This window comes from Hemitrygon akajei, unplaced genomic scaffold (genome assembly GCF_048418815.1).
Source record: "Hemitrygon akajei unplaced genomic scaffold, sHemAka1.3 Scf000207, whole genome shotgun sequence".
NCBI classification, from domain to species: domain Eukaryota; kingdom Metazoa; phylum Chordata; class Chondrichthyes; order Myliobatiformes; family Dasyatidae; genus Hemitrygon; species Hemitrygon akajei.
The window spans coordinates 272307-288600 of NW_027332092.1; the positions used below are offsets into that span (position 1 = coordinate 272307).

The window sequence follows — 16294 nt, forward strand, 5'->3', positions numbered from 1 at the left end:
TGCTGAACTGCAGAGCTCCTTCAACATTTTGTGTGTGTACGTCTCTGTATTTCCAGTAACTGCAGAATCTCTCGTGTTTCTTTCTGCGTTAAAACAGCTGCTGATTTTTCTATACACACGAAAAAAAATGAGGTATGGACATTGAACCAGTGCTTGCTGAAATGTTTAATGGCGTCGTGATTACCCATAAGGACATGCGTCACAGTTTTCGGCCGGCGCTGAAGCACCGATCGAATGAGCAGGCGTCAGGGCTGTTAACGTCACTCTGTACACGTATGCGCGCAGTACAGAAAAGGCCTTGGAAAATTTCAATGCAGGTGAGAGTTATTCTCCATTCAGCTAATTTAAACTCCGACTTCGGGACAATGACCTTGAGGTGCGGCCATTATGGCCCGCAATCCCGGGACAGTCCTGTCTTTTGTTTCCCTCTCTGTCATCCCCACGATCCGTGCACGGGCCCCGGGGAGCTTAGGGCTGATGAGAGAATGGGAGCCAATGCATCTCTCAGACAGAGCTGAGCTCCAGCTATCTGAATGCAAGGATTAGGAAATCGGAGAAAGGGAACTTTTTTTTACATCAGCTGTGAGAAAGCCACCTTTGTTCTACCTCCAATCCTTAATAAGAAAAAATCCACAGATGTTGGAAATCCAAACAACAAACACAAAATGCCGGCGGAATTCATCATTAGTACACTTTTCGATGGTCGCTGCCTGGTCTGCTGAGTTCCTCCTGCATTTTGTGTGTGTGTTGCTTGTTCAAACTCCTCTTGTTCTGGACTTTTCTACCGGTGAGAAGATATTTTGTCCCATTCTCTCTGGGTACATAATGATATCAAACAAGTAGCTTTCACATCTCGAATGTGCCAGACTCCAATGAGACGGACTACATTGCCATCAATGAGTTCACCACCATCTGTCACCTGGGAGAGGATTCAGGGGGAAATATTTATGTACACTACAGAAACTGGTGATACATGTGTGCATTGTGGTGATGCAAAAGTTGCTGGAGAATTTGCAAGTGAGAAGAAATGGCTTGATATTTGGAAATCTGACTTTTTAAAGCATACATGTCAAACTCAAGGCCCGCGAGATAATATCTAATTGCTATTAAAGCTGGCCCCAGTAATTGAAGTGCCTATGGCATATGATATGGCTAATGCTGAGTTTATTCAGGTACCAGGTTTTCAGGGTTTTTAGTGTTTATTCGGCAGTCTTGCTTGGCAGTCTTCTTCATAAGAAACCGAACTTGTAAAGAAAAACACTTTGTAGTTATAGCAGAGGCTGAGACACGAGAGCAGGCTGAAAAAACGGAGGCAATGAAAGCTGCGTTCGCACGCGTCCGACTGATCCGGCCCGTATGAAGCTGCATTTTGCTCAATCTGGCCCGTGACCTAAAATGAGTTTGACACCCCTGTTTTAAAGCATCATTTAGCAAGCCAACCAGATATTGACAATATGCAAAGGCTTTGGTGAGAAAATCCTTCATTACCCGTTCCAGGCCTGCTACATAGGTTGTGTGAGAGTGCAGATGAACTGGATCAAACCCAGAAGAGGTCAAATTTCCTATCGACAGTGATTTGCCAGCTGTGAAAATGAATTCCTCTCTATATAAAATTCACTGTGCGCATGTTGTCACTGGGTAAAAAAATGCACAGTACAAGGTTTATGTGCACAAGGGTCATTACAAATTAGAGGGGACATTGGTGGGAAGGTGGGGAGACCTCCAGTGTCCCTGATGCCCTCACCTACAAATTGTGCATCCAGCTGCAGCTTGTAACCCTGCACTTCAAGGAGCTGGAATTTGAAATGGGTGAATTCCAGATCATCCAGCAGTTGGAGGGGGTGATAGATATGACATGAAGATGGGTAAGTTACACTCAAGGTTCAGGACACAGGACACTGGGTGAGAGCCAGGAAGGGGAATGAGGTTAAATAGCAGAGTACTCTTGTTGATATCCCACACAATAACAGTAGACCACTTTATTGGGGGGAATTACCTGGCAAAGGAAAGTCAAATAGCTGATAGGGGATTTGTTAGTTAGTGGAACAGAACAACAGGGGATGAATATCCTAGTGGTAAGGCTTGCTGGTGGGGGGGAGAGGTGATGTGGTTACAATAAGCTGTAGAAGGTATGGGAGTCAGAATGACAGAACAGATAGTGGAGAGGGTGAATTGAGTTGACTTTATTACATACATACTTCATAAACATGAGGAAAATGCAATTATATCAGCATGAATTAATCAGTCTGATGGCCTGGTAGAAGATGATGTCCCGGAGCCTGTTGGTCCTTTTGCTGTGGTACTCTTACCTCGATGGTCACAGCAGGAACAGTTTGTGGTGGTGGTGAATTTGGCCTGTTGTTCCCTGATATCCTTTGGGCCCTTTTTACACACCTGTCTGTGTAAGTTTACTGAATTGTGGAAAGTAGATTGTACAATGTATAATTTCCTTGTTTATATTTAGAGCCTTTTTTAGGTGTATAAAATGATGAGGGGTATTGAGCGTGTGGGTGGCCAGAAGATTTTTCTCCAGGGTTGAAATGGTTAACAGGAGGGGGCATAGTTTTAAGGTGCTTTGAAATAGTTACCGAGGGGATGTCATGGAGTAAGTTCTTTATACAGAGAGTGGTGGGTGGGTGGAATGCACTGCCAGTAGCAGTGGTCCAGGCAGGTACAATGGGGTCTTTTAACAGACTCTTAGATAGGTACATGGAACTTAGAAAATTAGAGGGCTATGCAGTTTCTACCTTATCATGCCCTGGAGATGTATCCACCCTAATCTGCCACAGAATAGCAAACAGCTCCTCTTCTTTAGTCTGTACAGGGTCCATGATTTTTTAAAAATCTAGGCAGTTACTAGAGTAAGTTACATTGTTAGCGCAACATTTTAGGCTGAATGGCATGGAATACGCTGTAGATTTCGATGTTCTATTTTGAACAGCAAAATAACTTCTCTTCTTTAAACTGTAGAGGGTCCACGATTTTAATGCCTCTTTTCCACACCCCCATAGACCCTGTGTCCATCTCCTGAGTAAATAGAGATGAAAAAATATTTAAGATCTCCCCCATATGCTTTGGTTCCACACGTGGATTGCCATTCCGGTCTTCCAGAGGACCCACTTAGTGCCTTGCAATCCTTTTGCTCTTAATCTATCACTAGAATCCCTGAGGATTATCCTTCATCTTTTCTGCGACAGCAACCTCATGCCATCTGTTAGTCATCCTGATTTATTTCTTATGTGTTCTCTTGCATTTCTTATACTCTGTAAGAACCTGCCTGCCTATCCCTGTTATGCAACTCCATTTTGTCCTTCACCAGGGTCTCAATATCTCTTAAAAACCAAGGTTCCCTACAGTTTCTACCTTTTCCTTTTATTCTGACAAGCACATACCCGCTTTGTACTATCAATATTTAGATTTGAAGGCCTCCCATTTACCAAGCACACCTTTTCCATAAAGCAGCCTGTCACAGTTGCCAGATCCTGGTGTCATAATTCCAGGTGTTGATCCATCCCTGAACACATCTACCTGTCCTACACTGCTCCTTGTATTGAAATATACAGGGGTCAGCATAGTCACTGCGCTATTCCTGACTTTGTCTGAGGACAGAACAACAACTGTCTCCAAAACCCCTCCACCCTCTGTTCCATTATTCAGGGCCCCTGCAACTTTAGTTTAACCCCCCCCCCACCTACGCCCTCCTCCCACCATGCAGCTCTATCACCCATTTGACTTTCGTCACCCAAATCTATAAATAGGAGGTGCATACCAGGTGCAGGCAGATAAGAACAAATGGGGTACTTATGAAGTACAGGAAATTCAAGTGAACACTGATGAAAGAAGGCATGAGGTTGCCCCAGCAGACAAGGTGAAGGAGAATCCTCAGGGATTCTGCAGATAGGTTAAGAGCAAAAAGATTGCAAGGGAAAAAATTAAACCTCTGGTAGATCAGAATGGTAATCCACATGAGGTAACAAAATAGATCGGTGTGATTTTTTGCACATGTGCAGGAACCGGATATATAAGTATTTGGATAGTTGTGGATTGATTAAGGATAGACAGCATGGCTTTGTGCATGGTAGGTCATGTCTAACCAACCTTACAGAGTCTCCCGAGGAAGTTATCAGGAAATTGGATGAAGGCAAGGCAGTGGATGTTGTCTGCATGAACTTTGGCAAGGCACTTGGCAAAGTCTCATATGGGAGGTTGGTCAAGAAGGTTCAGTTACTCAGCATTCAAGATGAGACAGTAAATTGGATGAGACAGTTTCTTTGGGAGAAGCCAGAGTGTGGTAGCAGATGGTTGCCTCTCTGACTGGAAGCCTGTGACTATTGGTGTGCCAGAGGGATCAGTGATGGATCTGTTGTTGTTTGTCATCTGTATCAGTAATCTGGATGATAACATGTTTAGCTGGATCAGCAAATTTGTGGATGACACCAAGACTGGGGGTGTAGTGGACTGTGAGGAAGACTATCATGGTTTACAGTGTGAACTGGACCAGCTCGGAAAATGGCTTGAGAAATGGAAAATGGAATTTAATGCAGACAAGTGTGAGGTGTTGCACTTTGGTAGGACCTACCAGGGTAGGTCTTACACAGTGACTGGTCGGGCTCTGAGGAGTGTTGTAGAAGAAAGGAATCTAGAAATACAGGTTTTCTCTGAAAGTGGTGTCACAGTTCGATAGGGATGGAATGAAAGATTTTGGCACATTGGCCTTCGTGAACCGAAGTACTGCGTACTGGAGATAGATGTTATGTAGACTTTGTACAAGATATTGGTGATGCAGAATTTGGAGTATTGTGTGTAGTTTTAGACACCAACCTGCAGGAAAGATGTAAAAGAGTTTGAAGGAGTTCAGAGAAAATTCACAAGGATGTTGTCAGGTCTGGAGGATGGGTTATAAGGAGAAATTGAACAGGTCTGGGCTTTATTCCTTGGAATGTAGAAGATTAAGGGGAAATTTTGATGGAGGTGTACCACAATTGTGAGGGCTATAGATGAGGTAAATGCAAGCTGGCTTTTACCACTAAGATGGGGTGGGACTACAACCAGAGTCCATGTGTTAAGGGTGAAAGGTGAAACTTTAAGGGCAATATGAGGGGAAACTTCTTCACACAGATGGTCATCCGGGTGTGGAATGAGCAGCCAGCACAAGTGGTGCATGCGAGCTCATTTTCAACATCTAAAAGGTTTGTATATGTACCTGGATGGTAGGGGTATGTGAGTAGACAATTTAAATAGTTCAACACAAACTAGATGGGCCAAAGGGCCTGCATCTGTGTTGTACTTTTCCATGACTGACAAGAACCTTAAATAATACTAACATTCACTTGAATTCCTTTTAACAGCTGTGCATACCAACCATACATCTGAGTAGGAGATATTTACATGGCATTAAAACTGGCACTTTAAATTAACAGTACCGAAAGGAAAATCCCAGCTGCATGTCAACAAAGCCTATTTTCATGAGAGTGTTTCAGTTACTGTGGGGCCAGGCACCCATGCAGCTCAATGGGAACAGGGAATAATACCAATGGAGAGAGTCAAACTGATCCAAGTAACAGTTTGAAGATGGAAAAAATGCCCCATTCATACAGAGACAGGAAGAGCATCAGAGAGTTTGATTTCAGATACCAGCACTGTGCCCAGTTAGAAGATAATTTCTCTCTCCAACTTGGGTTGTACCTCGCTGTAACAGTGTGATGACAGATCACACCTTGACAACTATAGTGATCTCATCTGAAATGTTGTCCTTCATTCGTTGATGGATTTTGTAAATCTTTTTACAGGTTAAAAATGACAAGGAATTTGTCCATGGGAATTCCAACAAAACACACCAGTTTTGCTGTCTCTGTCCAGATATTTAAGAAGTGGAGCAAGGGATTCACTCGATCATCTTTCCTGCTCGGACTGTGGGGAGGGATTCACTTGATCATCTGACTAACTGGCATGTCTGTCATTTTACACAGGGGATCCCATTCATCTGCTCAGAAAGTGGGAATGAATTCAGTCTGTCATTTCAACTGAAGGTACATCAGCAAGTTCATACTGGGCAAGGCCATTTACCTGTTCTGTGTGTAAGAAAGCATTTAGTCTGTCATCCCACCTGTGGACACACCAGTCAGTTCACACTGGGCAGAGGCTGTTCATCTGAATTTGTGGGGAAGGATTCACTCGGTCATCTGACCTAATGGCTCACCAGCGAGTTCACACTGGGGAGCGGCCGTTCACCTGCTCGGACTGTGGGAAAGGATTCACTTACTCATCTAAGCTGAAGGTACATCAGCGAGTTCACACTGGAGAGAGGCCGTTCATCTGCTCGGACTGTGGGAAGGGATTCACTCAGTCATCCACCCTACAGAGTCACCAACGAGTTCACACTGGGGAGAAGCCATTCACCTGCTCAGACTGTGGGAAGGGATTCACTCAGTCATCCACCCTACAGAGTCATCAACGGGTTCACACTGGGGAGAAACCATTCACCTGCCCAGACTGTGGGAAGGGATTCACTTTATTATCTCACCTACAGAGACACCAATCAGTACACACTGGAAAGAGGCCATTCACTTGCTCAGTCTGTGGGAAGACATTCACTCAGTCATCCCACCTACAGAGTCACCAGCGAGTTCACACTGGGGAGAAGCCGTTCACCTGCTCAGACTGTGGGAAAAGATTCACTTGGTCATCTGATCTACTGAGACACCAGCGATTTCACACTGGGGAGAAGCCATTCACCTGCCCAGACTGTGGGAAAGGATTCACTTTATTGTCTCACCTACAGAGACACCAGTTAGTACACACTGGAAAGAGGCCGTTCACCTGCTCAGTCTGTGGGAAGGCATTTACTCAGTCATCCCACCTACAGAGTCACCAACGAGTTCACACCGGGGAGAGGCCATTCTCCTGCTCAGACTGTGGGAAGGGATTCACTCATTTATCCGAACTACAGAGTCACCAACGAGTTCACACTAGGGAGAAGCCGTACACCTGCTCAGACTGTGGAAAGCATTTCACTAGATCATCAACCCTATTGGCACACCAGTCAGTTCACACTGGGGAGTGGCCGTTCACCTGCTGTGAATGTGGGAAGGGATTCACTCGGTCATCTCATCTACTGAAACACCAGCGAGTTCACTCTGGGTAGCGGCCAATCACCTGCTCAAACATTGGAAAGAGATTCTCTCAGCCATCTCCACCAAATGAGCATCAGTGAATTCACATTGGGGAGAGGCTGTTCACCTGCTGTGAATGTGGGAAGGGATTCACTCAGTTATCTAACCTTGTGACACACTACTGGGTTCACACTGGGGAGAAAGTTTCAATAAGCTGCATGCTGGATATTTGTCCAGCACCATTGCTGAATGTAATTTCGAGAGTGACTGTCGGTGCTGAACTCTGCAATTATTGCTGCTGCTCACCACACCCAGTTCTGCACCCTGGTCACTGGGCACGGGAGGAGTTTCATATAACCATATAACAATTACAGCACAGAAACAGGCCATCTTGGCCCTTCTAATCCGTGCCGAACACTTACTCTCACCTAGTCCCACTGGCACACACTCAGGCAATAACCCTCCATTCCTATCCTGTCCATATACCTATCCAATTTTACTTTAAATGACAATACCAAACTTGGTTCTACCACTTCTACTGGAAGCTCGTTCCACACAGCTACCACTCTCTGAGTATAGAAATTCCCCCTCGTGTTACCCTTAAATTTTTGCCCCCTAACTCTCAACTCATGTACTTTTGTTTGAATCTCCCATGCTCTCAATGGCAATAGCTTATCCACGTCAACTCTTATCTATCCCCCTCATAATTTTAAATACCTCTATCAAGTTCAGCCTCAACCTTCTACGCTCCACAGAATAAAGACCTAACTTGTTCAACCTTTCCCTGTAACTTAGATGCTGAAACCCAGGTAACATTATAGTAAATCTTCTCTGTACTCTCTCTATTTTGTTGACATCTTTCCTATAATTCTGTGAACAGAACTGCACACAATACTCCAAATTCGGCCTTGCCGATGCCCTGTTCAATTTTAACTTTGCATCCCAACTCCTATACCAATGCTCTGATTTATAAAGCCCAACATACCAAAAGCTTTCTTCACCACCCTATCCAGATGAGATTCCACCTTCAGGGAACTATGCACCATTATTCCCAGATCACTCTATTCTACTGCATTCTTCAATCCCCTACCATTTACCTTGTATGTCCTATTTGGATTATTCATTCCCAAAATGTAGCACTTCACACTTCTCAGCATTAAACTCCATCTGCCATCGTTCAGCCGACTCTTCCAACTGGCCTAGATCTCTCTGCAAGCTTTGAAAACCTACTTCATTATCCACAACGCCACCTACCTTAGTATCATCTGCATACATACTAATCCAATTTACCACCCCATCATCCAGATCATTAATGTATATGACAAACAACATCAGACACAGTACAGATCCCTGAGGCACAGCACTAGTCACCGGCCTCCAACCTGACAAACAGTTATCCACCACTACTCTCTGGCATCTCCCATCCAGCCACTGTTGAACCCATTTTACTACTTCAATAATAATACCTAACAATTGAACCTTCCTAACCAACCTTCCATGTGGAACCTTGTCAAAGGCCTTACTCAAGTCCATATAGACAACATCAACTGCTTTACGCTCGTCAACTTTCCTCGTAACCTCTTCAAAAAATTCAATAAGATTTGTCAAACGTAACCTTCCATGCACAAATCCATGTTGACTGTTCCTAATTAGACCCTGTCTATCCAGATAATTATATATATATATACCATATCTAAGAATACTTTTCATTAATTTACCCACCACTAACATCAAACTGACAGGCCTATAATTGCTAGGTTTACTCTTAGAACCCTTTTTAAACAACGGAACCACATGAGCGATACGGCAATCCTCCGACACCATCCCTATTTCTAATGACATTTGAAATATTTTTGTCCCCTGCTATTTCTACACTAACTTCCCTCAAGTTCCTAGGGAATATCCTGTCAGGACCCGGAGATGTATCCACTTATAGATTCCTTAAAAGCGCCAGTATTTCCTCCTCTTTAATCATCATAGTTGCCATAAATTCCCTACTTGTTCCCCTTACCTTACACAATTCAATATCTTTCTCCTTAGTGAATACCGAAGAAAAAAAATTGTTCAAAATCTCCCCCATCTCTTTTGGCTCCACACATAGCTGTCCACTCTGATTCTGTAAGGGACCAATTTTATCCCTCACTATCATTTTGCTATTAATATAACTGTAGAAACCCTTTGGATTTATTTTCACCTTACTTGCCAAAGCAACCTTGTATCTTCTTTTAGCTTTTCTAATTTTTTTCTTACATTCTTTATATTCCTCGAGCACTTTATTTACCCCATGCTGCCTATATTTATTGTAGATATCTCTCTTTTTCCTAACCAAGTTTCCGATATCCTGTAGCGGGGTGCTACGCGCAGCGCTGAAATTACGACACGGAGTCGATAAACTGCAGCCACAGAATAAGTTTATTTCAAAAACACAGTCTTGCTTTAAAGCCTGTCTCCCCCACTCGATACTTCGAGAGGCACGTAACTGAAACCCCTTGAGGCTATCTCCCTTTGTCTCTGACTCTGGCTAATTGTCAGCCGGTTCGAGTGAGCTAGTAATTGGGTCACCACAATCCTTTAAAAACTATGGCTCTCTCAAATTTCTAACCTTTACTTTCAACCTAACAGGAACATAAAGATTCTGTACCCTTAAAATTTCACCTTTAAATGACCTCCATTTCTCTATTACATCCTTCCCATAAAACAAATTGCCCCAATCCATTCTTTCTAAATCCTTTAACATCTCCTGAAAGTAGGGCCTTTCTCCAATCAAAAATCTCAACCCTGGGTCCAGTCCTATCTTTCTCCATTATTATATTGAAACTAATGGCATTGTAGTCACTAGACCCGAAGTGCTCCCCAACATATACCTCTGTCACCAGGCCTATTTCATTCCCTAACAGAAGATCCAACACTTCCCCTTCTCTAGTCAGTACCTCTATGTATTGCTGCAAAAAACTATCCTGCACACATTTTACAAACCCTAAACCATCCATCCCTTTTACAGTATGGGCTTCCCAGTCTATGTGGAGAATTAAAATCTCCCACAATCACAACCCTGTGCTTACTACAAATGTCTGCTATCTCCTTGCAAATTTGTTCCTCCAATTCTGGCTCCCCATTAGGTGGTCTATAATACACCCTTATGTATTACTACACCTTTCCCATTCCTCAATTCCACCCAACTAGACTCTCTAGATGAGCCCTCTAATCTATCCTGCCAGAGCACTGCTGTAGTATTTTCTCTGACAAGCAAAGCAACACCAGCCCCTCTTGTCCTTCTGATTCGATCACACCTGAAGCAACGAAATCCAGGAAAATTTACTTTTCAATCACACCCCTCCTGCAACCATGTTTCACTGATAGCAACAACATCATATTTCCAGGTATCAATCCATGCTCTAAGCTTATCCACCTTTCTTACAATGCCCCTAGCATTAAAATAAATGCATTAAAGAAATTCTCCACTTCTTCCTCTCTTTTTATCTCTAACAGTACAAAGAACTTTAGTCTTATTTTTCTTCCTTCTCCCATACATCTGTTCCTAATCTCTGGTTCCCCTCCACCCCCCCCTCCCCAGTATCTAGCTTAAATCCACTGGAGCCTCTCTAGCAAACCTGCCTGCAAGAATATTTGTCCCCCTCCAGTTCCGCTGGAACAGGTCCCACCTTCACTGGAAAACTGCCCAATTATCTACAATTCTGAAGCCCTCCCTCCTGCACCATGTCTTCAGCCACGTGTTGATCTGCAGTATCTTACTATTTCTAAACCCACCTGCACGTGGCACTGGTAGCAATCCTGAGATTGCTATCCTGGAGGTCCTGTCCTTTAACTTAGCACCTAGCTCCCTAACTCACCTTTCAGGACCTCCTCACTCTTTCTACTCATGTCATTGGTCCCTACATAGACCACGACATCCGGCTGCTCTCCCACCCTCTTGAGAATACTGAGAACTCGATCCGAGATATCATGGACCCTGGCACCAGGAAGGCAACAGACCATCCGGGACTCTCGATCTCTTCCACAGAACCTCTTATCTGCCCCCCCCCCCAACTATCGAATCCCCTATCACTACTGTTCTCCTCTTTTCCTTCCTTCCCTTCTGAGCTGAGGGTCCAGTCTCGGTGCCAGAGACACAATCACTGCAACTTGTCCCTGGTAGGTCATTGCCACCAACAGTATCCAAAACGGTATACTTGTTGCTAATGGGAACAGCCACGGGTGCTTTGCTCTTCCTGTCTATTCCCCTTCCCTCTCCTGATAGTCACCCAACTACCTGTCTGCTGACTCCTAGGGGTGACAATCTCCCTGAGACTCCTGTCTATTTCTGGATCTGCCTCCCAAATGATCCGAAGTTCATCCAGCTCCAGCTCCAGTTCCCTAACACGGTTTGTCAGGAGCTGCAGCTGGATGCACCTTTTGCAGACAACAGTGCTTGCCCTGACTTCCCACATGCTGCAATCGGAGCACTCAACTGCCCTAACTGCTGCCTCCATTACCTACTCCTAAGCTAATTAGATCAGTTAAAGGTGCTTACCCGGCCTTACCTCACTTGGAGTGAAGCTCGTTCTCAGCCTCTGCTCACTATTTAAATTCTCCCGCTGCCACACGGGCCGACGTTTTATGCGCTTACGCAGTTGTGTCCCGTTCAAACCACGCCAAAGCCTGACTGAGCCAAAGCCGTCCCACTCTGCCTCAGTCCACTCCGACGATGGCCACTGTATATGGCGGTCTTTCTTTTTAAAACTTTGGCGCGCTGCGTGACGCGCCTGTGCAGTCTAGCGTCTTTGCCCCGATCAGTTAAAAAAAACAGCTTCTCTCCGAGCTTCTTTTACCTCTTCCCTCTCCGCCTCATGCCGTGATTTAAATAACCATTGAAAACTTCCTCTCCTTTTTATACCTTTGGCGCGCTACGTTTCTTCTGCAGACTGAAGAAGCCGAGCTGACTGAAATTCTGTCTGCGATGTCCTTCGCCCCTCTAATCTCTGGGCTGAGGAAGAATGACATTGGTAGTTAACCTCCTTAATCTCGACTCATTTCCATATTATGGGTTATTTTCTCCTGAGAAAGCACTCCTGTCCTCTGAAGACTGAAAGCAGAATGGGAAACCATCAGTTGGATGTTCCAACGAAGCAGGGACAGAAACCAGAGGCAGGTCTGCACAGGGCAGAGTTTGGGGCTCCGAACGATGGTCGGGGTAAGTTCGTATGATGAGGAGAAGGGAATCATCAGCTGGGTGTGGCAACGAATGACAGAGTAGCAACATTTGGAAGCTGATTGACAGAGAAAATCTTTTGGTTGTCTGACTGATAACATAAACAATACCTGTGGTGAGGTGCTCCACTGGTTGAGGAAGATGTGTGTGTTGGGAATGGTTTTATCTATTCAGGGAGTTGTTCCTGCTTGTTATCCTGTAATATTATTAATGGCCTCCTAGGTTCCCCAGCGTTTTGTGTATGTGTTGCTTGGATATGTAGAGTCCACTGATTTTCTCCTGTTTTTGAAAAGAGCAAAAGCGGGGTTATATAATATAGCAAGAAAATAGTAGGAAGTCAGAGGATTGGAAAGCTTTGACATAACCAACAGAAGACAACTAAAACACACACACAGGAGAGGCAAGATGAAAAATTGAGGTAAGTGAGCCAATAATATCAAGTATCAAAAGTTTTTCAGATACATAAAGAGTACAAGAGAGGCAAGAGTTGATATTGTACCACTGGAAGATGATGCTGGCGAGTTAGTAATAAAGGAAAGAACCAGCGGCCGAATGTAATAAGTATTTTGTGCCAATCTTCACTGTGTAAGACACTCGCAGTATAACACCATAAGACATTGGGGCAGAATTAGGCCATTCAGCCCCATCGAGTCTGCTCCAGCGTTCTATCATGGCTGATCCCGGTTCTCACTCAACCCCACGCACCTTCCTCCTCGACATATCCTGCAATGCCCTGACTGATCAACAAACTATTAGCTTCTGCCTTAAATGTACCCACAGACTTGGCCCCCACCGCTGTCTGTGTCAGAGAATTCCACAGCTTCACCGCTCTCGGACTAATTAAAATCCTCCTTAACTGCTCTAAAAGGTCACTCCTCAGTTTTGAGGCTGTGCCCTCTGTTATGGCTACCCCCACCATACAAACTGTCCTCTCCTCATCCACCCTATCTAGAGCTTTCCACATTCGGTAGGTTTCAGTGAGATTTACCCCCCACCACCAGCATTTATTAAACATAGGTCAGTGCAGGAGTACAGGCCCAAGGCTGGCAAACGGTCCTCATATCTTAACCCCTTCATTCCCGGAAACATCTTCTTGAACATCCTCTGGACTCTCTCCAACGACAACACTCCTTGTTTGAGATATGGGTCCCACATCCTCTAAGTGCAGCCTAAGTAGTGTCTTCTAAAATATCTACATTATCTCCTTGTTTATATATTCTGATTCACTTTAAATAAATGCCAGAATTGCATTTGCCTTCTTTTCCACAGGCTCAACCTGTAAATTAACCTTCTGGGAGTCTCGCCCGAGGACTCATATTTCCCGCTGTACTTCTGATGTTTGAAACTTCTCCCCAATCAGATAATAGTTCACTATTGTTCCTTTTACCAAAATGCATTATCATACATTTCCTAATATTGTATTCTATCTGCCACTTTTTTGCCCGGTCTTCAAATTTGTCTGTGTCCTGCTGCAATCGTATTGCTTCCTCAGCCGGACCAACACCTCCACCTATCTTTGAATCATCCGTAAACCTTGCCACAAAGCCATCAGTTCCATTATCCAACTCATTGACAAGCAATGTGAAAAGTGGCGATACTATTGCGATACTATGCATGTGACCTATGATTCTCCCTCACAAATTGCAGTAGGAATTCAATCATTTTATGATCCCTACCTTCTATTGGTTCCTTTACATTAACCTCCCTAATAAGATCTGAGTTGTTACACAACACCAGAACTGAGATAGCAGTTCCCCGATTAGGCTCAACCATCAGCTGCTCTAAAAAATCTGTTTCGTAAGCATTCACTCTCTTGTGATCGGACACACATCTGACTTTCCCAATTCTCCTGCAGATTGAGGTCACCCACTACAATTGTGTCATTAAATTTATTACATAAATGCCAAACATTCAGAAGTATCTGGGGCAGAATTGAGGATAAATGCTTCTACCAAGGAGAGAAGGTGTCACTAAAGATTCATTTTCTGCATTCATATTTAGACTTCTTCCCTGCAAATCTTGGTGCTGTTAGTGACGAGCATGGTGAAAGGTTTCACTAAGATGTTGTGGTCAAGGAGAAAATATACAAGGGCAACTGAATCCAGCAATGCTGCAATTTATTGTTGGACACTTAAGCGAGCAACCTCAGATACGGAGTACAAAGGAAAATCATTAACAAAATATTTTTAACTTAGTTGAGCTATTGCAAAGCATTAGCACCATTATGCAATTAAACACATATTCAATAAAAGTTAATTTGTCGTTTTTCCAAATTCCTATGTGATACATGTAGTCTGAAATTCTATTTGTGTTAATCTTCAAGCAGTCTATCATAAACAAAAAAAAATTGAAGAAGCAACACTTTTGAAAAAGATTGTTGTCCAGTGAAATTACAGGACAGTTAGTCTGACTTCAGTGGTCAGGAAGATGTTCGAGTGTATTAAGGGTGAGTTTTTTGGGTACTGTAATTGGGGAGGCATGATGAAGTAGGACAAAGTTAGCAGGATTCCTTTACAGGAAATAGTGCCTCATAAATACCTTGGAATATTTTGAGGAAATAACAGGCAGGATAGATAAAGCAGAGGCAATGGATGTTGTTTGCTTTGATTTTCAGATGATTTTAACAAGGTACGCCATGCAAGGCTGATTGAGAAAGTAAGGAGGCATGGAATCCAAGAGGACATTGCTTTGTGAATCCAGAACTGGCTTGCCACAGAAGGCAAGTTGTAGACGTGGTTGTAGACGTGGCACAGAAGTGGTTGTAGACGGGTCATATTCTGAATGGAGGTCAGTGACCAGTGGTGTGCCTCAGATCTGTTCTGGGTCTCCTACTCTTCGTGATTTTTATAAATGACCTGGATGAGGAAGCGGAGGGATTACTATGTTTGCTGATGACACAAATGTTGGGTGCGTTGTGGATAGTGTGGAGGGCTGTCAGAGGTTACAGCAGGATATTGATAGAATGCAAAACTGGGCTGAGAATTGGCAGATGGAGTTCAACCCAGACAAGTGTGAGGTGGTTCATTTTAGTAGGTCAAATATGATGGCAGAATATAGCATTGATGGTAAGACTCTTGGCAGTGTGGATGATTGGAGGGATTTTGAGGTCCGAGAGCATAGGATGTGGAAACCATAGAACGGGTGCAGATGGGATATAGAAGAATGTTGCCTGGATTGGGGAGCATGCCTTATGAGAGAAGGTTCAGTGAACTCGGCCTTTTCTCCTTGGAGTGACGGAGGATGAGAAGTGACCTGATAGAGGTGTATATCATGATGAGAGGCATCGATCTTGTGGTGAGTCAGAGGCTTTATCCCAGGGCTGAAATGGTTAACACGAGAGGGCACAGTTTTAAGGTGCTTGGAAGTAGGTACAGAGGAGATATCAGGGGTAAGTTTTTTATGCAGAGAGTAGTGAGTGCATGGAATGGGCAGCCAGCGACGGTGGTCGAGGCAGAAATGATAGGGTCTTTTAAGAGTCTCCTGGATAGGTATATGGAGATTAGAAATTTAGAGGATTCTTGGTAAGCCTAGGTAGTTCTAGGGTAAGGGCATTTTCTGCATAGCTTTGTGGGCAGAAGTGCCTGTATTTTGTTGCAGGTTTTCGATGTTTCTAAGGTGCTGCACGTGAGGCTGCTTAATAAGATCACAGCTCATGGAATTACAGTAAAGATACTTGTATGGATTGAAGAGTGGCTGACTGACAAGGGAGAAAGAGTCAGAGAATCTGCAATTCTGTATTGCTGTTGGTAACTAATAGTGTTCCGTAGGGGGTCGGTATTGAGACCGGACCTTTTCATGTTATATCTGAATGATATGGATGACGGATTTGATACCTTGGAGACTGCTGCACCCTTGGCTTTATCACAGGCCAGAGAAGTCGTGTCAGAGCTTTGGAATGTGCAAAATATTATTCCTTTGTTTAAAAAGAGAAGTGGAGATAACTCTGAAAATTATAGTTTAGTGAGTCTTACGT

The 16294-nt window shown here is 43.9% G+C and overlaps 1 long non-coding RNA gene across 1 annotated transcript; it reads left to right on the forward strand.

Annotated features, from left to right (window-relative positions):
* Positions 1 to 272: 272 nt before the first annotated feature.
* On the forward strand, positions 273 to 14553 carry LOC140724406 (uncharacterized). The gene is made up of 3 exons (XR_012098125.1): positions 273 to 317; positions 5790 to 6029; positions 14323 to 14553. It is a non-coding gene; the product is annotated as an uncharacterized lncRNA (long non-coding RNA).
* The last annotated feature ends 1741 nt before the right edge of the window (positions 14554 to 16294 follow it).